Below are 25,017 nucleotides of genomic sequence, written 5' to 3'. Positions count from 1 at the left end.
ACGGACGCTAGTGTTGGCGGACTCAACTTGTGTGTGTTGGTAGGTTGATGTCAGATGGACAAACTGACGTATGCGTCAAATTCTTATCTGCGTACTGTTCGCTATCTCTTAATGAAACCGGAAAAGACTTAGGCATACATCTGGTATGGTCCCAAATCCACTCCTAAGCACTCAACTTTGTAGAAAAGTAAATTAATAACCATTCCAGGATGACTTGAAAATTGTTCCATTCTGAAAATCGGATATTTGAAACCTGGCACTGTTAGAATTATTTGTGTAACATTCACAAATCAATAATTATTCCAAGAAAGAGACAAAATATTATAAGATCTAAAACATGTATTCCAGGTTGCCACATACTTCATGAGTAGGGACAAGCAAAGTATGAAATTTGATATTCCAAACCTTGGTTGCTAACGCCATAAATACACAGAATTATCAATTAGTAGAATTCATATCGCGCAATCTTTTCGTGTTTTCTTATAATTATTGGGCCGATGACATAGATGTTAGGCCCCTTTAAGCAACAAGCACCATCATTGCTTAATATTTTAGTAATATTCATATTTCATGATAATCGTCTTATTATATCATATTTTATAAGATTTACTGGTTTACAGGCGTGTTTTGTTGTACACCTCTTCTAAGTGGTTCAGAACAGAGATTTAGCATTAAAATATGTATTTCGTATTTTAACATGTCTTTTAATATTTTCATATTTCGGAGAAAAAAATATATTTTGGTAAAATGTTTTTTGTTCATATTGCACCTGTCTGTACTCATAAGCATGCAGATGACACACAATTCTAAAAAAAATAAAAAAAATAAAAATAAGGAAAACCGAGACATGGGCTGATGGCCAAGGAACTTGTCAAGGTTTCAATTGAATCGAACAACTGTGTGACTTTTCCTCATGAGCTGTGTACACTCATCGGCAGTAGGGGAAGACATGTCTGCTTACGGCATGGCATTCATTACATCAAACGGAGGCACAGTGATCTGAACTGATATCTACCGTCCAGACACTCGAAGGTAAGGTTGAGCAGCTTACACTATTTGCTCTTGATTGTAACTTGCTGGTAGTGAATTGTACAACGACGAGTAACGTTTAGGAAGTAATATATTTTATATTCAAGTGGAAATGAAAATTATTGTAAGAACAGTCAGCTGTGCTGTGTAGCTAGTTAGGAATTCACTACTAGCGCGCAAGAACATTGAGTTGAAACGTATTTCAGTCACGTTGTACATAAATGCATGCTCGTATATGAAAAATAGTGTATGAAGACAAACACAAAGTACATCCCGAGCCAGAGAATTAGCCATTCCCGGTCGGGAATCGAACTCGGGGCCCTCTGAACCGAAGTCCATTCAGCCCAGGACCCGGACTTCCGAACATTTAATAATAATAATAATAATAATAATAATAATAATAATAATAATAATAATACGTTATAAATTATAGGTTTTACGTCCCGTAATTACTTCTACGATTTTTGCTGAGGTGCCAAAAATTTGTCCCGCATAAATTATTTTACGTGCCAGTAAATCTACTGACACGAGGCTAACGTATTTGTATTTGAGCACCTTTAAAAATCACCGGACTGAATCAGGATCGATCCCGCCAATATGAGCTCATAAAGCGAGCACTCTTACAATCTGAGACTCATCCACCCATAATTCTTCTATTCCTTCTTCAATTTCGTGTATGTATGGACCACGTAAAAACTTCCTCACATTTTCGTCCCTTTTCTTGATTTTCTGTCTCTCCAGTACTTCTTCTTCCTTTCACTACGTTCTTTTTTTCTTTCATCCATCCAGACAGTTGCACGCTGTCTTTCTAACTTTCTAATCCTATTTCGTAATATAGGCCTATCTAGAATATTGTATGCTTTCGTAATCTTCATTTCTGCTCAATCCTCTTTTTCACTTCGATGAACCAATTTATTTGTGTTTTGGGAATTTTCTCAATATGGTCAAATACATTTTTTTCAGTCTCTTCTGGTTCATTCGAACCAAGTCACCATAAAGAATAAATTATGCTTTTCTCTTTTTCTGAAGACATCAGATTTGTAATTTTATTTTTTTCAGCTTGACAACTTTTTCTTCTTTTTTACCGCTTTTCCCACATATGTGGGGTCGCGGGTGTGAACTGTGTCTCACATTTGGATTTGACCCTGTTTTACGGCTGAATCCCCTTCCTGACGCCAACCCTATGTGGAGGTATGAACATTTCTTTATTATTCTTTATCATCGAAGTACTTCCAACTTCTCTTGGTCCATGTATTTTCCTTAGTAAACTTTCCCTTTTCTCTAATTCTTCAATTTCTTCTTTTTTGTTTAGGACTAAACATTCTGCTGAATTAAGGTATTTCCGTTTTATGAGAGTGTTGTAATGTTGAATTTTTGTTTTAACTGAGAGTGATATCTTACTGTAAATGTCTTTCGTAAACTGATATGCCAATTCCATCTTCAGAGCTCTATTTTTCCTTCCTTCTTTTTCTAAGCCGTTTGGTTGTATTATTTCTCTTAGTTACTTGATTATATTTACTCAACTAATTATGCCGCATCTTGTGTTTAGGAATTTTGGAACATTCTTAATGTTCGTTACGAATTCTCAAAATAAGTTTGTAACCCTGCTGTCTATTTTCAGCAGCTTATTTCGAAAAGTTTATTTGCTCAGTTGCTGTTTCAATGTTTTTGTAAAATATCCCTAAGTCGTCCGCAAAGCTAGAAAATTAAGTTTGATGTTCAACTTTTTTATATCCTAATCTGATCTGTTGGATTTTTCTTAATGTCTAAAGTTCCATTCTCTTATTAACTTATCCAAAATGCAGTTAATGAGCCGTACTCCAGGTTTGATTCCAAACGGTTCTGAGACTTCTCCTCGAAATTTTATTTTGGATTTTGTTTCTGTAAATGTTTCTTTTAATAATGCCAAGGTTTTTTTTATCTGTACCAGATTCTTCAAGAGTAGCCTTTTGAAGAGCGTTTCTCTGTCCACGAAGGCATAAGCTTCTTTGAAGTCTACAAAGATTACGACAAGTTGTTTGCTTCTAAGATTTGAGGATCTAATTTATATTTATTATTATTATTATTATTATTATTATTATTATTATTATTATTATTAGCCGGCCCCGTGGTGTAGGGGTAGCGTGCCTGCCTCTTTCGCGGAGGGCCCGGGTTCGATTCCCTGCCAGGTCAGGGAGTTTTACCTGGACTTGAGGGTTGGTTCGAGGTCCACTCAGCCTACGTGATTAGAATTGAGAAGCTATCGGACGGTGAGATAGAGGCCCCGGTCTAGAAAGCCAAGAATAACGGCCGAGAAGAATCGTCGTGTTGACCACACGACACCTCGTAATCTGCAGGCCTTCGGGCTAAGCAGCGGTCGCTTGGTAGGCCAAGACCTTTCAAGAGCTGCAGTGCCACGGGGTTTGGTTTATTATTATTATTATTATTATTATTATTATTATTATTATTATTATTATTATTATTATTATTTCTTCGTTATGCCCATTCATAGAGCGCGTTTGAACTTGTTAGTTGGTTTGATGGTTTGTGCCTTCTTATCCTCCCAAAATCTCTTCATGAATGCACTGTGTTGCATCTTGCGTTCTGTCGACCACTTCCTACCAGTTGTCTTTTTTGGTTTCTCACTAAATTTATGATTGGCTGCTACTTTTATTCCAAAAGCTCCACGATTTTCCATGATGTCGTCTGTGATATTTATTTCTTGGAGGTCCGCCTTACTTTCTTCTAGCCATTTTATTTTGATCTTCTTTGAGTTGATTACTTTGAATAATCTTTTAGTTAGTCTGTCGCTGTTCATTCTGTAGATATGGCCATAGAAATTAAGGCGCCTTTTCCGTACGGCATCAGTAAACCTGTCGGTGAAGGAGTAGAGGTCCGCTGTTCTCCTCTTAATCCACATTCCATTTTCTCTCGTAGGACCATAAATTTTACTGAGAATTTTCCGCTCCTGCTTTTCAATTTCTGTAATTTTAGAGTGACCACCTAAGCACATGGTTTCTGAGGCATATAAAGCTTCGGGAAATACAACTGTCTTGTAGTGTCGTAATTTTGCATTACGCGATATGACTCTTTTGTTGTAGTAATTCCACGTCAGTCTGTATGCCTTATGTAGTTTGGTGTTTCTTTCTACATTGGCACTACTGTCTAATCCTGATGGTAGTATAATTTCTCCAAGGTATTTGAAGGAGGGCACCTGTGAAATTGTGCCATTTTCCATCTCTAGCGGAGTTCTTTTGCTATTTTGACGTAGATTTTCGATGTACTTAGTTTTCTCGTAGGAAATCTGGAGGCCTGCCTTTGATGCTATATTGTGTAGTCTCTGTATGGCATACCTTGTTTCATCCTTGGTCTTAGTAATGATTGCGAGATCATCAGCAAATGCTAAACATTTCACATTGACCTTGCTTCCCAAATTTCCGATGTTCACACCCTTGATATCCTTTTTCCACTCTCTAATAACTTTGTCTAGAACTAAGTTAAACAGAATAGGGGAGATGCTGTCACCTTGACGAACGCCCGTACATATTTCAAAAGGCTCAGACATTTCTCCAAGGAATTTCACTTCAGAGGTCGTGTTTGTGAGGGTCTGCTGGATAAGTGCTCTGGTCTTCTTGTCCACTCTGAGTTCTTCTAGAGTATCAAATACTGTCTGTCTGTCCACAGAGTCATACGCCTTCTTAAAATCCACAAAGGTGACGATCGTGCTGGCACTTCGGCGAATCCTTAATATCGTCTTCAAGTTCCATATTTGTTCTGCACATTATTATTATTATTATTATTATTATTATTATTATTATTATTATTATTAACCGGCCCCGTGGTGTAGGGGTAGCGTGCCTGCCCCTTACGTGGAGGCCCCAGGTTCGATTCCCGGCCAGGTCAGGGATTTTTACCTGGACTTGAGGGTTGGTTCGAGGTCCACTCAGCCTATGTGATTAGAATTGAGAACCTATCGGACGGTGAGATAGAGGCCCCGGTCTAGAAAGCCAAGAATAACGGCCGAGAGGAATCGTCGTGTTGACCATACGACACCTCGTAATCTGCAGGCCTTCGGGCTGAGCAGCGGTCGCTTGGTAGGCCAAGATCTTTCAAGGGCTGCAGTGCCATGGGGTTTGGTTTATTATTATTATTATTATTATTATTATTATTATTATTATTATTATTATTATTATTATTATTATTATTATTATACCTTCAAGGACTATTGGCCTTGAGAGACGAATTTTTGCCTCGAACAGAGGTTAGTTGAACGTATCACCACTGATTTCCTTCAATGTCAATAGGTGGTGTCAGGATCAATTGCACAATGCTGCTTATGATTAAGTCTCTCCTATACTTTTCTGCTGGCCGTTCGCCTCTGCCTATGTCTTGAAAAACGTTCCCATTCTTATGTGTTATTTCAGTCTTTAAGTAGTGCAACTATGGACGTTTTTAGTTTTCCCTCTCTTTTTTCATCATCAGTAATATCTTCCTCGTCGCAACAAAAAATGTTCCGCCGAACCTTATTTTAACTTTGACTTTTACATAACATGTAGATCGATTCCCGGTTCATTTCATGAGAAACGATCTATATTAAAGGGCAATAACATCAAGGTCAACACCCTGTCGGCTGAAAAAAAAATTCGTTTGGGGACGGATAAGGGACTGTCCCGCTGGGTTTTCGTGAGAACGTCGCGCGAAGCAAGTCGACTTCAGAGGAAGTGAAAGACATGTTAGAGAGCCAATTCAGTGCAGTGGTACTTACTGGTGGACGATGATAACTACAACTAGGCAGGCGTATCAGTGTCGAACTTCACGTCCGGTATTAAGGGAACCATGAAGTGAAAATTAGTCGAAATAACGATTTTTTTAAAAATTCCATTAAATTATACCCCAGTCCTCCCCTTCTGTCTGTTGTACATTCGGCGGTTTATCCCGGCTGCAGCAGATTTTCTTTGGTTTTGCTCTATTTATTCTTTGACCACTGCTTTTCATGTTGGTTACCCTGGTGCTACATGAATGAGCAGCGTCGTTGCCTTCGAGATATCGTAGGCAACGGCAGCGTCTATGGGTCCAACTCCTCTCGATTTCAGAAATGGCCGTGTGAGTGCTAAAGGTGTGATTTGTACGTGACAATTTGAATATTACGGTGTAAAACATTCTGCAAAGTGCATCACGCTATGCCTGACTCCATGTATTCCACTTGAAAGCAAGGTGATAGAATAGAAACTTTGAAAAACCCCAGCTGAATTGCTAAACGATATGACGAATAGTCTAAATGAGTATATATAAAATAAGAGTTTTGTATGTACAGTGCCCAGAATTTAAAAAGAATGGTATTTCTGATCGGTCGCGTCCACAGTAACAAGGAAATTTCCTTTTTAATTTTCCGTCGTGTATGTATGTATGTATGTATGTATGTATGTATGTATGTATGTATGTATGTATGTACGTATATACGGGCATCACGAGAAAATGGCTGAAGAGAATTTCATTAAAATCGGTGTGTGAAGGCAGGGAATGAGGCACTACAACCTAAGCTATAAATAATTTTATTCACGCTGAGTGAAATGGTAGTTTAGGGGAAAGCCTAAGATGTCATTTTCAAATGTTTATGTTATTAATCGTCCTATCGATAAATACTACATAACTAAAGTTATATAGAATTAAATATCCAATCGTTTATGTATTGTACGTTTTTACCATACTGCCTATGATAACAGAGATATTCACGAATTTCGATTTTTGTTGCTAAGTCCATATAAACGCCGAACAACGAGAAAATGAGTGAACAGAATTTTACGAAAATCGATATGTAAAGTCCGGGAATAAGGTGTAACAGTCTAGGTTATAATTTTTATTCACGCTGGATGAAATGGCAGCTTAGGGACAGGTGCCTAAAATTTATTTTTTAAATACCTTTGTTATTGGTTCTATCGAAAATTATTACATGCCATAACAAAAGTTATAGAGAATACAAGTTCCATTCAATATGTCTTATACAGTTTTACCGTCCCGACTATGATAATAGAATTCATGATTTTAGACTTTCGTTGTTTAGTCAAAGCCGAATATTGCTCGCATGGAAATATTGTTCAGTCGTGTTAAGTGGCACTGTTTATTGTCATGATTGTCTTAAGGTGCAAAACCATGTGGTCATCGGTCCATATCGACAAGGAAAAATGTGAAGATAATTATTAAAAATGAGAAAAAATCCTGAAGGAACGATCGCTTGAAGTACTCGTGCCGTCCTATCCTTTTCTTTTTAATGGCTCGTCACTGCAGCCAAATTGACTAGTTACATATTGAAATCACGAGACATAACCATCAACAAACTAACCTCAATGTAAGTATCAATAACGGAGGTTCCCTTACCCAAGTAAATGATAATAAATGATCAATCCAGATATTCATAGTTAACTCGGTTTTCAAGCTTAATGAGGATTTAAGGAAATACTCTCTCTCTCTATCACCCTCACTAAATTTAACACTCCAGTGGTCGCGCGAAGAAAAGTCACGTCAGTGGTCGCGCGTATCACAATTGTGATCCGTACGTACTTTCTTTGTAATATAAGGCTATGCTATGCTATTTATTCAATGAATATGATTATGCATTGTGAAAAGAACTTTTTTCTGTAAAATGTAATATAACTATGCGTGCATTTATAAACAATCCCTGAAAAATTACCGGACATTGTGATTTGTCTCACTTACTCCCTCCATAAGGTACCTCACTGCCTGGTGCATTCAGTCATCGATTTATATTCTCATAGTCATCCATTTGTACTTATATATCAAAAATTTATATAAACTCATGAAACGGAGTAGATATATGCACATGAACTGAGATTAGACACCGTAATAAGAAAACAAACAAAGTCAAAAGAAGTCACGCTAGTGGTCGCACGGATCACAGTTGTGATCCACAAGAATAAATTGCTTTATAACGCAACAACCATCAGTCAAGGTAAGCAGACTACTGCGTAATCAGAGAGTGGATGGGGCGCGAGGAAGTTACACAGGTACTCAGGGTCATACCAGAAAACAGAAGCGGAAAAATCTAAACGGCTGGATCACTATTGTGATCCGCGCGACCACTGGAGTGTTATTGTTATATATTTCTGCCTTTATTTTGATATACGCATTAGTATAACCGTATTCTTCCGGTGTTTGCCGTGTGTAAATAATTCAGCTCCCTTCTTGAAATTTGCTAATATTCGTCGGACTGGTGAGAAACCACGCTGTAATAATGCACATAAGCAAATACATTACATGTACATATGTCGTAAGTCAATAAGAATACACGAAGGCTAAGTCTGCAAACAATACCAAAATTGTGAAAAGACAAGGTTAGGTTACATTAGGTTGTTAACGAAATGTCCTGCTTTCCTTTTCGGAAGACTTCTTGAAGATTTTTCTTGCTTCTCAGACATCCTAATCGAATTCTATACCTAATTATTGGACGAAATAATACCGTAAACAATAAAATGGTGCGTTCGTAATTTCACACCCAGTACCGGTACAGTACATCACTCGAACGTGATACCATCCTACTTACCTGATATTACCCAAACAGATTTACAGTCCCACAGAAAAAGAAAATATGTTTTAAATTTAACAATACGGCAGTGGCAATACGTCATTCTCGCAAATCACGAAATAAACCATGACTGTATACTGCCAACGTGCCAGATTAACAATAACGGTAAGACGTCTTATCGGCAAGTAGGGTCCCTAAACAGTATAGCTGGCGACACTGGATCGAATCCAACAATGAGAAAACTAAAAATCGCTACCTTCAATATTAACAGGGGAGAAATAGTAAGGTTGTACCCTTAGTGTATAGGCCTACGTTCCAGGGAACATACATTAGATGCTATAATATGGTAGAGTCGGAAGAAAACTAAATGTGAAGGCCAACAATATCGAAAGCTCATAAAACTAATCAACAATAACATGACATTGACCATTGTTGTGATGTCATTTGACTCTTCTGCTGCCATCCATCTCCTATAGATGGGATTACTGCTGGGTTCCCTGTGAAACACCATGCCTGAATAATGGCGGAAAGTCCACCTTCTTCTAGTAAGGAAAGGCCTTCTTGTCTAGACTCCTATGAGCGTAAGAACTCTAGTAACTGTAACGACATTGTTGAAGCTAAGAAACTTAGTGGGGACATTATAGTAGACTTACGAACTATTTCGGAACTAGTAAAAAGTGCTACTAAATGCAGGCGGTGTGTTAGCGAATAGGAAGGGACTGGCCTCCAGTATTAATTTGTTACGTACAGTTTGTGGTAAAGAGACATCTGTTATGTTTTCTAAGTTAGCAAGTGCACAAATGTACAGCATAAATGTGAGATTGGCGTATGACATGTGGTGTATCGGCAAAGGCAATAAGGCTGCACAGATACTCTATGGAATGTTAGATTTGCCTCTTCCACCAAGAAAGTTCCGTTCTTGAAAAATGAACATGAAAATCCACCGCCTGATTCCAGTCATGAATGTAATGAATGAAGCCACCATCTACCGGCCTGTCGCTCTCCTCTGGGACAATGATTAATGACTGACAGATAATACTGGAAAATATGACAGTAGGCGGAGAAAAACCTGTGCCGCCTCCTCTTTGCCCAGCAGAAATCTCACATGGAGTGACCAGGGTTTGAACCACGAAGTCCAGCGGTGAGAGGCCGGAGCACAGCTGCCTGAGCCATGGAGGCTCGAAGTTACGTTCTCATTCAGAGTTACTGAATGAAAGCCTTTCGAATGTAAGCTTGGCATCAACAACTCGTTGTTGGTGATGAGATTTAATTTTCCGTCAGTGTACGTACACACACACACACACACAAACATATTTGCCGGAATTCGAATCGCGGTCGCCTTGGTGAGAAGCCAATTAGGGTTACCAGATGTACGGTTGTTTGTTTTTTTTATTTTTTATTTTGTTCCACGTAAGCTGCACCATTTAAACCATACGCCGAATGTTCCAGTTTTCTTTTCTTTTTTGTTTTTTTGTTTTTTGAGTATCGTGGTTTGGACAATAATATGAGTAGATCTGGGGAAGATGCCCAACTTAGTGTTTTGAGGACAAACATTTACATGAAAACTGAGAGTTTGAGTTAGACATAAAACAAGTATATTTTATCTAGTGTTTCTATATATAGACCAGTTAGCGATGCCAATCATTCGTAATTTTATGTTTTAGACATTTATTTATAAAGACATGTGTTTAGTCATCTCACCCCGAGCGTCGGGGTATGATGGCAATTACATCTGGATGAGTTTTGACTACTACAGTAGTTTTATGCCATTCAGGGGACAAATCGTCTAAATACAATTCATAAAGCATGTTTACTATGATTATCAAAGAATAGACACATACGATCTTATTGTAACCACATGAAAACAGATGTATGAATGACCCTTGTATCAAAGTTCTTTAGCACAGTTATTGCACATGTTTTCTGAATCTGTACAGGTTTCATGTAACCATTTATCACAAACGATGCACCGAATCCAGTCTACCTGCAGTGGCGAAGCGCGAACTAAGTAAGGGGGTAGACAGAGATTTATTTTATTTAAACTGTTTTAATCATATTATTATATGGAATTTTGTTTTCGACGCATACATCTGTATTCAGTATTATATTAATGACTCTGAAAATAGGACAAACCCTATAACAACCTATAACCCTACGTGCTCTTGGTTTACTTTTAAATATAGACGAAATAGGCCGCGGGAGTTGTGAAATAACAACATACTTTTAGAATAAAAATTGCAATATATTTCATTGTTATGTAGATTTAATAAGATAAATAAGAAATAAATAGTATTTCGTACAAGTCGCCTTAAACAATATTCTTGTAAATGAGTTTAATCCGCCTGTCCTTCATTTCGGCAAATACTGTATATCTATTACTCTCGTCTTGAAGTCTTGCTAAAATTCCACAAAAATTTCTTCTCTATACCTAGAGTTCCCAAGTTAGACGGTCTCTGGTTGGTCATCCAATTCCTTAAATACGTTTTAATTAATTTAAATGCTCTCATAGCGCGTTTACTAGAAACTGACTTTAACGGAATATACAGCATTAAGTTAAGCAATTTTTTCCGTATACGTACTCTGGAGTAGCTTATTAATACCGGAAGCCAATAGTTGTTGAGGTTATAATACCGCAACTAATATTGGCGGGCAAGAAAATGCACGTACTTGAAGGGTTTTGATGCTGCCATTCATTTATTAGGTGTAAGTTTACTATACTTCGTATTTATATATTATTGATTTATTTTTAGACGTGTCTTATAATAAAGTAAATTCAAATTAATAACATTAAGAGCATGTCTAAGATGGTAGCCAATAAGAGCACCTTTATAAGAGAGATCCAAATACTAGCCAATGAGAGCAAGAAGAGACGCTGGTAAGTCTGTCTACTGGGCGGAGACATCTCGCTATAGGAAAGTCATAGTTCCACAGTCAGCACCTACAGATAGCGTTAGTGTTGCTCTATCTGAACAAGGTCTGTCTAGGGAGGTCTGGTCACGCTACCTCAATCCTTTGCGGTGGCGGCCATATTGGGTCTTAAACATCGTTGTTATGTGGGCGTGCCCGATGTAATTATGTGAGTTATTACTTGTATTTTGGAGGAAAATGGCATACTGTGCCGCACCAAAATGTCAAAATAAGACAACTGACGGAATTAGAGTGTTTCGCTTCCCGAGAGATAAGCAAAGGAGAACTCAGTGGGTAAAAAACTGTAGGCGTGACAAATGACAACCTACAGATAACTCCGTCTTGCGCGCGGTTAGTGAAGTTATACATTCGTATTATTCCTGAATAATAATATGTTTAGAACGATGTTTTATATTTATAGGTCTTATTATGTATTTTCTTCTAGCATCATTTTGAAGAATCGCAATTTGAACTAAAAGGGCAGATGGACGGAAACTACTCAAGTGGAATTCCATCCCAACAATGTTCAACGTCCCTAATCCACCCAAGTCTTTGCCATGTAACAGGAAATCTCCCAAAGAAAGAGAATTGTCTTTCAAAACAAGCAAGGCAAGTAACAGGAAATGTATAATAGTAGTATTGATGTCCTTTTTATGTGTCCGGCTCCATGGCTGCATGGTTAGCATGCTGGCCTTTGGTCATAGCGGTCCCAGGTTCGATTCCCAGCAGTTTCAGGAATTTTAACCATAATTAGTGAATTTTGCTGGCACGGGGGCTGGGTGTATGTGTCGTTCATCATCTTTCTTCCTCTTCACGACGCGCAGGTCACCTACGGGAGTCAAATCAAAAGACCTGCACCTGGCGAGCCGAACTTGTCCTCGGACGCTCGCGGCACGAAAAGCCATACGCCATTTCATTCCATTCCTTTTCATGTAAACTACAGACAGTATCTTTCTAACCCTACATGCAATGTAGAAACGTTTCACAGATATTTGAACCAACTTCAAACCAACAATTAGTGTGCAGCTTGCCATCATTACAACAATTGTTAATAGCAGTCTTATACGGTTCTGTAGTTATTATTTATAGCTATATTTAATTCATCTTAAATGCTGTCTAGAGTACATTATATGGCTGGACAAATACTTGAAGATCACAACATTCGCTTCACTCGCACTAACCAGCTACTGCAATTTAATGTACCGTAGCCTAAAATAATATCCTAATGTAATCCCTAAAATAGCCTAACCTAGGTTAACTCAACTTAATAGTGACTGAATTTCTATTTCTGTCCGCCTCTGTGGTGTACTGGTTAGTGTGATTAGCTGCCACCCCCACAGGCCCGGGTTCGATTCTCGGTTTTGCCACGAAATTTGAAAAGTGGTACGAGAGCTGGAACGGGGTCCACTCAACCTCGGGAGGTCAATTGAGTAGATGGGGGTTCGATTCCCACCTCAGCCATCCTCAAGTGGTTTTCCGTGGTTTCCCACTTCTCCTCCAGGCAAATGCCGGGATTGTTCCTAACTTAAGGTCACGGCCGCTTCCTTTCCTCTTCCTTGTCTATCCCTTCCAAGCTTCCCACCCCCCACAAGGCCCCTTTTCAGCATAGCAGGTGAGGCCGCTTGGGCGAGGTACTGGCCATCCTCCCCAGTTGTATCCCCCGATGCAGAGTCTGAAGCTCCAGGACACTGCCCTTGAGGCGGTAGAGGTGGGATCCCTCGCTAAGTCCATGGGAGAAACCAACCCTGGAGGGTAAACAGATAAAGAAAGAAAGAAAGAAAGAAAGAAAGAAAGAAAGAAAGAAGTAAAGAAAGAAAGAAAGAAAGAAAGAAAGAAAGAAAGAAAGAAAGAATTTCTGTTTCATATGGAATCGTGTCTACCAATGGCTTTAATTTTCTTAACCATTATTATTATTAGACTATTATTATTATTATATGCATGAATAAGAGCCCCGTGGTCGCCAACCCACACTCCCTAGTTAGGAGCTCCTGACGCCCGTTTCAGTCGCCTCGTATGACAGGCAGTGAATACCATGGGTGTTATTCTATTGCGCCCACCCACAAGGGGAAATCTATTTTGGGTTGTAACTACGAGGCCCTTAGCTGAGTCTTGACATTGCTTTCACTTACTTGTGTCAGGCGAGGTACCAGTTTCTCCCTCGGACTTTTTCTATCCCATCCGACCTCCCTTTATCAACACTTGTTCTTTTCCGACTGCGAAGGCATTAGCGCATTCGAGGCCCAGGAAGTTTTTATTTCCACGCACTTTGCGGCCATAATCTTTCTTTGGCGATACCTTCATTTTTCGAAGTGCTGTACCCCTTCCATTTGTTTTCTTCTTATTAGTGTTACCAGAGGATGGTTTCCCAGTTGTGCTTCCTCTTAAAACAATAATCACCACCACCACCACCACTTTGTACTATATAGCTGCATGGGTTATCAATAAACTAGTTAGAACGTCACTCTTGTTGCATATGTGCAGAGTATTTTTGCTTTAGAACCCAAGGAAATTACCACATGAATGGATAGCGACAGTTACCATACATAATTTAATGCACTCAACTCAAGAGGCATTCAGTGTTTGTCAACATACTGGGGAAACCTTTTAGAAACGCAGTATCGGTAATTACTTTCTTTATAAAGAAAACGCTGAAGATAATTTATTACAATTGTCTTTTAGTACAGTGCTTCAAGTTCAGTATTTCATGTACCGGCAATCATAAAATGACACAGGTACTGTACAGATTTGTATGTTTTTGTCAATAATATTACGTATTTGACAGATGATATTAATAAGAAACACAGTGAGACCAAGTTGTAAGGAAGTAAAAGAGTAGGATATGAGCTTTTCTGTTGATTCTTGTTTCTCCAAAAAAAAATCAGGCTCTGTTAATTATCTTCCTAATCAAATAGCTGTGAATGTATTCATATAATTTAAGTGTTATACAGTTATATACACATGAACAGTAGATGTCCAATTAAATTCTTTATGAACAATAGTTGGTATATTGCTTTTATTTCAATGTACGGTACCGAAATCCTCTAAATTCGAATACACTTGCCTTTAATTACGCTCGCTTGAAGACCCAATATGGCGGCTCCATAAGTAGCATTCGTGACTTGACCTCCCTAGACAGACCTTGTATCTGAAAGCTTTGAAAATCAAAGGGAAAATACACAGAATGGACAGCGTCTACTTTCGCCTAAGTGCTTCGTGTAACTAACGCGAGCCTTAGCATTGCGGAAGTGAGACGAAAATAAGAAAAGCGGGGAATACAATAATGCCACGAATCTGGAAATAATTAATGTTCTAAAAAGTAATTGAATTACTAGACAATATTTCTTTCACAAAATGTTAAGGGTGCACGCTGTCTACCCTGTCTCCCCTGACGCTTCGCCCCTGTCTACCTGTGGTCCATTTTTGCCATAATAATTGAGGGCACAAAAGTCATTGTCATTCTCTGACCTGCTTAGTCTAACAGATTGATTCGTTGTGAATTTCTTGGTCTTACTTTTCTCTCGTCGAGCTCTTGCATCGTCTATTCGATGTTCTTCTGTGAGATTCTGCGTTAGGTAACGGATCCAAGATAGGTACAGGAGAAATTGCTTCAAACGATGTTCCTGGCTTTGTCTCATTTGCAATCGCTGATTCCGCTGGATCTTCAAGCCTGTTGTTGTCTTTCTTTGAGGGAGGAGCACATCCTCTGCTATCTGAATAATCTCTTTCATTCCTCTCACGGTTTGATGCCCTGATATATGTTCTTGGGATATTCCTACGAAAAGAAATTGTTATATCTAAAGAATCAAATTCGGCATCTTACCCGAATAAAAAGTGGCATATCTTCCGAGGGTCGGAGTGAGATGCCACTTTCCGCAACGTGCACATTATGGCAGCGTCAGAGCAAGTGAATTTAACAACCTACACTGTAAAGTATCCACTATGCCCAGCACATAATAATATTTGGATATCCTACTAATTATATAGGCTGTTAAGCACATTAAAACAACTGTGCGGTATTAACAAGGCATCGCCTTAAGTTCTTGCCTTGAATGTCTTGATAACAGAGCGGGAAAACTGATCACACAGCGTTATACGCATTGGACTCAACGGCCAACTGAGGCCAACAAGCGCGAGACTACAGTGAATCTATATGTACAGTGTGGCCAAGGCCAGTCCAGCCGCCATGTTTTAGCCAAGTACTCAATCAGCTGATAGATGAAGGAGAATGATATTAGTACTTCAATCAAGAATAGACTAGGTATGTATATAGGCCTATCAGTATTTGTTACATCCAGAGTCTGACTACCTGACGTAAGACTTCAAAATTTAGTTTTACGTGGTATAGGCCTACAAGTCACTATTATTGAAGAGGTTAGAAATTCTGTGTTGGTAGCTAGTCCCATCATAACATTTATATTATAATACATGTGGCATAAAATAGTATAGTCATTGTCTTGAATAATGTACGTGATGACTGTAAAGTTAGCCTACATATATTTTTTTCTATTTGCTTTACGTCGCACCGACACAGATAGGCCTTATGGCGACGATGGGACATAAAGGCCTAGAAATGGGAAGGAAGTGGCCGTGGCCTTAATTAAGGTACAGCCCCAGCATTTTCCTGGTGTGAAAATGGAAAACCATCTTCAGAGCTGCCGACAGTGGTTTTTTTTTGTTTTTTTTTTTTGCTCTTTGCTTTACGTCGCCGTGACACAGATAGGTCTTATGGCGACGATGGGATAGGAAAGGCCTAGGAGTTGGGAGGAAGCGGCCGTGACCTTAATTATGGTACAGCCCCGGCATTTGCCTGGTGTGAAAATGGGAAACCACGGAAAACCATCTTCAAGGCTGCCGACAGTGGGACTCGAACCCACTATCTCCTGGATGCAAGTTCACATCTGCGGCCCCCTAACCGCACGGCCAAATCGCCCGGTACTTTTTGGTCTACTAGAATTTCCGTCCTGCCCAGCTGCCGAAATTTAGTCCCGTGAGAGTTCTTTTACGTGCCGATAAATCTATCCACACGAGACTAACGTATTTGAGGACCTTCAAATACCACTGGACTGAGCCACTCAGTCCATCAAATGAGAAATGATAAATAAGTATGTATTGCAGCTTTCGTATGGGTTTCCCCACATCGTCCCACGATATATATGCTAATACAGCGAGATCTATTATGTTATACTTCCCCGCACTCGAATTCCAATATCCTATTTTCGTATGCCCCACCGTTGAGCTGATTCATCACACAGTCGTTCAGATCACTGTGGCATAGCGATACGTGGCCGTTAGATTTAGTTTGTGCTCATAATAGTTGAATTAGTTCAATATTTTCTTTGTATTTAGCTTTCCTTAGGCCTACATGTACGTGTGCTTCAAATTAATTGTATATGCTATAATTCATATTGTAGGCCTTTGCTGGCAAGATGTAGTGTTTACAGTGCACTATGTCTTCTGGTACGGGCTAGAATAAAATTGTTACTTTCATTGACCTGTCTCAGTCTTATACTTGGCTTTGACAATATGAAAGTGGCTGAGGTATGAGTGACACTAGTAATTGCATTCCTTATGCAGCCAGTCCCTGCTATGAATGGTGTGAAAATGTCGCTCATAGGGTCGGTTGGTGCACGCATTTCAGTGGGCTTGACAGACTGATGTGCAATAGCAACTTCTGGCTCAGTGAGGAAAGCAACGGGAAACTACCTCACTCCTCATTTCCCTAGTACGCCTCTTCAGTGACACCTAGGCCATCTCTGACAGCTAATAGTGAACCTGTTGAGGATCCAACCAGCCTTCGGGCTGAATACCCAACATACATACATACATACATACACAATTCATATTATGTACTGCATGTGGATAGAGGCAAGGGTATGTCGTTTTAAACCAACTTTAAAGGATGATAATCTTTCTGAAAGACCGACATTCACATTTAGTTATGATCGCTAGGAGTGTTTGTAATTTTATAGACACTTTCCTGAACATGAGCTTAACTGTAGCCACTGAGCGTGTAACTGGCCAGTCTACAGTAAAATGATTCATGTCTCGTGGTTAAGAGAGAATGATACAATGCAACCACAGGACTGCTGTAATTTCCACCCTTATGCTGGTAACCACAAATTATAGCCTCATACAATTTATTGTTCACATATATTCCTCATATAATTTAAATCTCTTTGTCAACGGGAGCTCAGTTGAGAATGCATCTTGTTTCCCTATGATTAAACTAGTATGCAATTCTACGACATTGTGAAACTTATGCCCGCAGAGTGTGACTCCATGAGGAACTTACCACGCATTGTTGTTACTTCCTTTAAGGAAAATGTCTTCAGCTTTTGCAGTAAATGAATCATAATATTGCAGCTGTATGAGGAGAGACATCACCCAGATACAAGTTTCTTTCCAAGATCGCGTCATATACTGTATTCATGTCTAACTGATACGAGGCTTATTAGAATATTTATCTACTTCACTCAGTTACGAAGGATCTCAAGATTTCTTACACATTTCTAATTTGTATCTATCTCCAACTGTTGGCTGCCGCAGTTAGCCCAGAAGCTTTCTACTCTGCTGTGGTTAGGATTTGAGACTGGTTTTGATCATCATTGTTGAAGTGGTCTCTGCCTCCAGAAACACTGCGTAGAAAAATCAGGACTTAGAATTCCACTCTCGGCCATTCTAGAAACCATTTCTCGTGATTTCACTAGCTCCAATTAAAATACAGGTGATGGTAATAATAATAATAATAATAATAATAATAATAATAATAATAATAATAAAGAGGAAGCACATCACATCATAGCTGGCTGTACCGTCCTAAATCAGTCAATTGAAGGGCTGACTAGAATAACGTTGTAAGTCACTTTTAACATCGTTTCAAAGGTGTACATTTCTGAATGAGAAAGGAAAGGATAGGTGGTGGTGGTGGTGGTGGTGGTGGTGGTTACTTTAAAAAGGAAATAAGTTACACCTGGGCAACCACCCTCTATTAACACTAATCAGAGGGGAAAATGGATGGGGCTCAATACTTAGAAAAATGAAGGTATCGGCCAAAGAAAGAAAAGAGCCACGACAGGTGTGAAAATAAAGACTCCCTAGGACTCGCAAATCTAATATCATCGGGGTCGTAAAATAACAAGAGTGGGCCAAGGGAGATCGGATATGATAGATGAAAGAAAGGAGCCTAGCACAAGTACAGTAAGTGGAAGCAATGTCAGTACTCAGCTAAGGTTCCCGTGGTCACCAACCAACTCTCCAAAGTTAAGAGCCTCTTTTAGTCAACTCTTACGACAGGCAGAAAATAACGAGGATGTTATTCTACCGCTCCAACTCCCAGGGGGAGAAAGGAAAGGAAAAGAACTACAGGTCTCGAAGTAGTGCATAAATCTGTGTGATTATAATAGCATATGAAACAAGGCACATAACACGATACCTTTCTAGGACTTCTTGCACGGAAGAATCGGCGTTAAATAAGATGATAGTCCAAAGGGTAAACGACACAGAAAAATAAACAGTAAGGGCAGATTATAACCACAAGAAAACACCAGCATAATTCTGTACAGTCAGTAGGCCCTAAAGAAGATATGACAATAAAAACCAAAATGTTAACTGAAAGGAAATTAGTAAATAAGTATTTATTCCTGCTACTTGTGGCTTATAACCGGTGGTAGCATGAAATGCACAATACAAAAAGTACACAATAAAATGAAATGAATAAACTGCACTATACTGATTCTGGATGTCAAGCGAAGATAAAACTAATAATGGTGATGACCCCTTATATGAAATTGATATTAAAGATATTTACAAAAATAATCACTTAGTGGGTAACTGGTACATTCAAGAATAAATCTATAAAGAAAAGTAAAAAAGTATGAAAGTGGCATACCTTGTAAAAAACTGTGGAGGGACGTAAGAGATCAGAGGAATCGAATTTAAAATGAACTCGAACTTAATGGAGAATGGAGGAAAGAACCAAATTACGTTGGAATGTTGGAAAGGAAATAAAAGGAAAGTGACGGGAGAAAGAGCGTACAAGTAGTAAGAAGTTATGATATACATGAGGAGGTCCCGTCGACTCCAGAACTTCGTTGAAGCCTAGGAAGTACTTTCAAACGTCTGCATATGATTAATTACTGCAAGATAAATCCATGAAATATACTTTTGGCATATGTATACTGTATACAGTTCAAGAATAATACATTTTAATTAATATTTTATTATTTTATAACATCTTGTATGAACTATTACTTATGAATTAAAAATTACTAACTGCATGCGTGAGGGGGAAAAATCCAATCAGGAAAAATTATAATCGGTAAATAAATACTATCTCCTTACTGAGTGAATGCCCGACTCGTTTGCTGAATGGTCAGCGTACTGGCCTTCGGTTCAGAGGGTCCCGGGTTCGATTCTCGGCCGGGTCGGGGATTTTAATCTTCATTGGTTAATTCCAATGGCCCGGGGGCTGGGTGTTTGTGCTGTCCCCAACATCCCTGCAACTCACACACCACATATAACACTATCCTCCACCACAATAACACGCAGTTACCTACACATGGCAGATGCCGCCCACCCTCATTGGGGGGTCTGCCTTACAAGGGCTGCACTCGGCTAGAAATAGCCACACGAAATTATTATTACTGAGTGAATTGGCTACGTGCTATGAATTGTTGTATTGTTGTAGCTATAACCTTGCAATTGCGGTGAGCTGCATGTACCATTTGAACCACATACCATCCCTTCGGCCATTCTTAAATCTCTGGCGGGTTCGGTAAAGAAGCAGACCATCGCCAACTGGGCTTTCACTGAATGGCGAATACTACCATGTCCAAAAACAATAAAATGGCAAAACAATGAAGTTTCTGCCATGCAGTTAGGGTTTGTAGCTGTGAGCCTGCATTCGGGAGATAGTGGGTTCGAATTCCACTGTCGGCAGCGCTTAAGATGGTTTTTTGCAGTTTCCCATTTCCACACCAGACACACTTTCCCACTCCTAGCCCTCTCCTATCCCATCGCCACCATAAGACTATGGTGCGACGTAGAACAAACTGTAAAATAAAAATAAAATATAACGTTCTCGATGTATGTGGAATAATAAGTAATGGTATCATATTTTCGAAGTGTGGCTAAGCGAATGGTGATAGCTATGTTTATGACGTAAGACAACTCATTGTTAACATACCTAAAACCGGGTGAGTTGGCCGTGCGGTTAGAGGTGCGCGGCTGTGAACTTGCATCCGGGAGATAGTGGGTTCGAATCCTACTGTCGGCAGCCCTGAAGATGGTTTTCCGTGGTTTCCCATTTTCACACCTGGCAAATGCTGGGGCTGTACCTTAATTAAGGCCACGGCCGCTTCCTTCCAACTCCTAGGCCTCTCCTATCCCATCGTTGCCATAAGACCTATCTGTGTCAGTGCAACGTAAAGCCGCTAGCAAAAAAAAATATATCTAAATCAAAGAAAGGCAGCCATGCTGTTCTATATCGCCACACATAAATAGAAAAATGTTAAATGTAAGCACTGAATATAAAACAGAGTAAAGACGTTTTAAAGCAATTAAACCCGGCATACAGTATATTCCAAATAATGTCGTGATACCAGAAATACTGATGATCTGACATATACATAAGAGTCCAATTATTTCACATTTGAAAACTTGGAACATTTTAATACGTAGGCCTAAAATCTTTCTAAACCACATGGTAAAAAATAATTAAATTGTAATATAATTCTCACAATACACTGAACGTGTAAATATTGTATATTTCTTGTTGAAAATATGATTGTACTGTTTCCGCCTCCAGTGTAAACTTACTCAAGTAACACTTTCTCTTAATTTCATATGCACTCTAAGCAAATTATACCACACGAAATTATGTATTTACACAACAGTTCCACAATATTTCAATTCAAACACCGCATATAAACACAATCGGATCTCGTCCTTCAATCCTGGAAAACTTCCATGATCAATGTAAGCTGTTGAAGTTTCCTGTCAAAAATAGAGAAGGGTGTACCGTAGTCTATGTTGTTACATACATACATACATACATACATACATACATACATACATACATACATACATACATACGTCTTCATTATAGACTGTTATGATTTTCTGCGTTCAGTCTGCAAGTCTTTGTGTATGAACTGAGAGCCTCTACAATCCCCCATTTCTAACTGGCTCTGCACCCTCGTTTAGTTTCATTAAAAACTGTACCGGGTGAGTTGGCCGTGCGGTTAGGGGCACGCAGCTGTGAGCTTGCATCCGGGAGATAGTGGGTTCGAATCCCACTGTCGGCAGCCCTGAAGATGGTTTTCCGTTGTTTCTCATTTTCACACCAGGCAAATGCTGGGGATGTGCCTTAATTAAGGCCACGGCCGCTTCCTTCCAACTCCTAGGCCTCTCCTATCCCATCGTAGCCATAAGACCTATCTGTGTCGGTGCGACGTAAAGCAAAAAGCGAAAAGTATATTAAAAACTGTACCTAACCTCACCCTTCATGACCGAGTCCATTATTCTCCTAGGTAGCCCATCTTCCCTCATTCGCATCACATGACTCCGCCAACGAATCCACTTTATATGCACAGCTTCATCCATGAAGTTTATTTATAACAGTCTTTATCTCTTCATTGTGAGCGACCTCCTGCCATTGTTCCAATCTCTTGTACCAGTAATCATTCTCGCTACTTTCATGTCATCTATATATATAAAATAAGAGTTTTGTCTGTACATTGCTCAGAATTTGAAAATAATGGTATTTCTGTATCGGTCATGTCCATAGTAACAAGAAAATGCACTTTTTACTTTTCCGTAATTTCTGTCTGTCTGTCTGTCTGTCTGTCTGTCTGTCTGTCTGTCTGTCTGTCTGTCTGTATGTATGTATGTATGTACACGCATTACGAGAAAACGGTTGAAGAGAATTTAATGAAAATCGGTATGTGAAGTCGGGGGATGAGCCTCTACAATCTAGGCTATAGATCATTTTACTCACGCTGAGTGAAATGGTAGTTTAGGGGAAGGCCTAAAATTGAATTCTCAACTATTTATGTTATTAGTGGTCTAATGAAAATCGGTATGTGAAGTCGTGGGATGAACCTCTACAATCTAGGCTATAAATCATTTTACTCACGCTGAGAGAAATGGTAGTTTAGGGGAAGGCCTAAAATTGAATTCTCAACTATTTATGTTATTAGTGGTCATATTTTAAAGAAAATAGGTATGTAAAGTTGGGGAATAAATTGCTACAATCTAGGCTGTCAATAATTGTATTCACGTTGAGAAAAATGGTAGTTTAGGGGAAGGCCTAAAATGTAATTCTCAAATATTTCTTATTAGAGGTGTAATCGATGAATGCTACATAACTAAGGTTATATAGTATTAAATTACCTATTATTGATGTCTTATACATTGTTACCGTACTGGCTATGATCACAAAGATATTCACGAATTTGGATTTTTGTTACTAAGTCCATATCAGCGCCGAGTAACGAGAAAATGGGTAAACAGTATTTAATGAAAAACGGTGTGTGTATAGTTGGAGAATAAGAAACTACAGTTTACGGCATAAAATATTTTACAAATCACAGAGTCGAAAGAAAACTAAATGTGTAGGCCTACAATATAGAAAGCTCATAACATTGATCAACAATAACATTACATTGACCATTGTTTGTCGTGATGTGCTTTGTGTCTTCTGTTGCCGCTCATCTCCGGTAGATAGGATTACTGCTGCATACAGAGTACTTTTTATTTGATTTACGTCGCACCGACATACATAGGTTTCATGGCGACGATGGGATAGGAAAGGGCTAGGAATGCCTTAGGCCCTAATTAAGGTACAGGCCCAGCATTTGACTGGTGTGAAAGTGGGTAACCTCGGAATACCATCTTCAGCGCTGTCAACAATGGGGTTCGAATCCACTATCTCTCGGATGCAAGCTCACAGCTGCGCACCGCTAACCACACGGTCAACTCGCTCAGTCGTACAGAGTGTAACAGCCTGCCTGCATATTGATGGGAAGTACCTGGGGAGTTAGATAACTTTCTTCTTTAGCATGCCATTCCCCTGGTTTCTAAATTTCTGATACTACTGGTACGTAACACACTGGATCATCATAGCTTTCGGGCTATTAAATCCCTACTCTGAGGCACTGATTGGAATGAACAGTGTGCATATTTAGCGGAATAATGGCAGATGAGTGTTCATGGCAATCTGCGGCCTGGTCATCCCAGCTCTGGAATTTTGGACTATTAGATTGGCACCGCAATCTAACCGCAACACTGTTCGTTAAAAGTGATAAAACGTGCGGCTTTCCATTTGATCATATGATAGCAATGCTTTTAATTGCTACATTCATACTTACGTTTTTTGCAATGACCTATGTTGATTTCAGTTAGGAAAACCACAAAGTCAATCTTTCTGAGAATCCCGTAGCGAAGCACGGGTACATCAGCTAGTCTATATATATATAAAATAAAACTGTTGTCTGTACATTGCTCAGAATTTGAAAATAATGGTATTTCTGTATCGGCCATGTCCATAGTAACAAGGGAATCCACTTTTTACTTTTTCCGTAATGTCTGTCTGTCTGTCTGTCTGTCTGTCTGTCTGTCTGTCTGTCTGTCTGTCTGTCTGTCTGTCTGTCTGTCTGTCTGTCTGTCTGTCTGTCTGTCTGTCTGTCTGTCTGTCTGTCTGTCTGTCTGTACACGCATCACAAGAAAACGGCTGAAGACAATTTAATGAAAATCGGTATGTGAAGTCGGGGGATGAGCTCCTACAATCTAGGCTATAAATCATTTTACTCACGCAGAGTGAAATGGTAGTTCAGGGGAAGGCCTAAAATTTAATTCTCAGATATTTAGATTATTAGAGGTCCTATCGACAACTACTACATAACGAAAGTTATATAAAATTAAATTTCCTATCATTTATGTCATACATTGTTACCGTACCGGCTTTGATAACAGAGATATTCATGAATTTGTATTTTTTTGCCAAGTCCATATCAACGCCGAGCCACGAGAAACAGAATTGAATGAAAGTCGGTATATAGAGTCGGAGAATAAGGTACTACAGTCTAAGTTATAAACAATTTTAGTTACCCTGGATGAAATTGTACTTTAGGGAAAGGTCCTATCGAAAAGTACTACATAACAAAAGTTATAGAGAATACAATTTCCGACCATTTATATTTTATTCAGTTTTACCGTACCGACTATGATAAGAGTTGTATTTCAGAGTTAGAAGAAAACTAAATGTGAAGGCCTACAATATTGAAAGCGCATAACATTGATCAACAACATTACATTGACCATTGTTTGTTGTGATGTTCTTTGTCTTTGTTTGCTGCATTCATCTCCAAAGATGGGATTACTGCTGCGTACCGAGTATAACAGCCTGACTGAATATTGGCGGGAAATAGCTGGGGAGTTAGAAAACTTTCTTCTTTTTAGCATGCCATTCCTCTGGTTCATACATTTTCTGATACTGCCGGTACGTAACAGACTTATCATACCATTCCTCTGGTTCATACATTTTCTGATACTGCCGGTACGTA

The 25,017-nt window shown here is 39.1% G+C and overlaps 1 protein-coding gene across 2 annotated transcripts in view; it reads left to right on the top strand.

Moving 5' to 3' along the window:
- The first annotated feature begins 917 nt into the window (after positions 1–917).
- The window catches only part of LOC136858071 (innexin inx3), a 116,690-nt gene continuing 92,590 nt past the window's right edge, over positions 918–25,017 (top strand). The window contains exon 1 of one of the 2 annotated variants that reach the window (XM_067137324.2): positions 918–1,032. The gene's annotated coding sequence lies outside the window, so the exon portion shown is untranslated. The remainder of the gene's footprint in view (positions 1,033–25,017) is intronic. The other variant, XM_067137325.2, reaches the window with a different exon arrangement.

The sequence above is a fragment of the Anabrus simplex genome, chromosome 1 (assembly GCF_040414725.1).
Source record: "Anabrus simplex isolate iqAnaSimp1 chromosome 1, ASM4041472v1, whole genome shotgun sequence".
Classification (NCBI taxonomy): Eukaryota; Metazoa; Arthropoda; class Insecta; order Orthoptera; family Tettigoniidae; genus Anabrus; species Anabrus simplex.
This window is presented reverse-complemented; position numbering and strand designations above follow the sequence as displayed.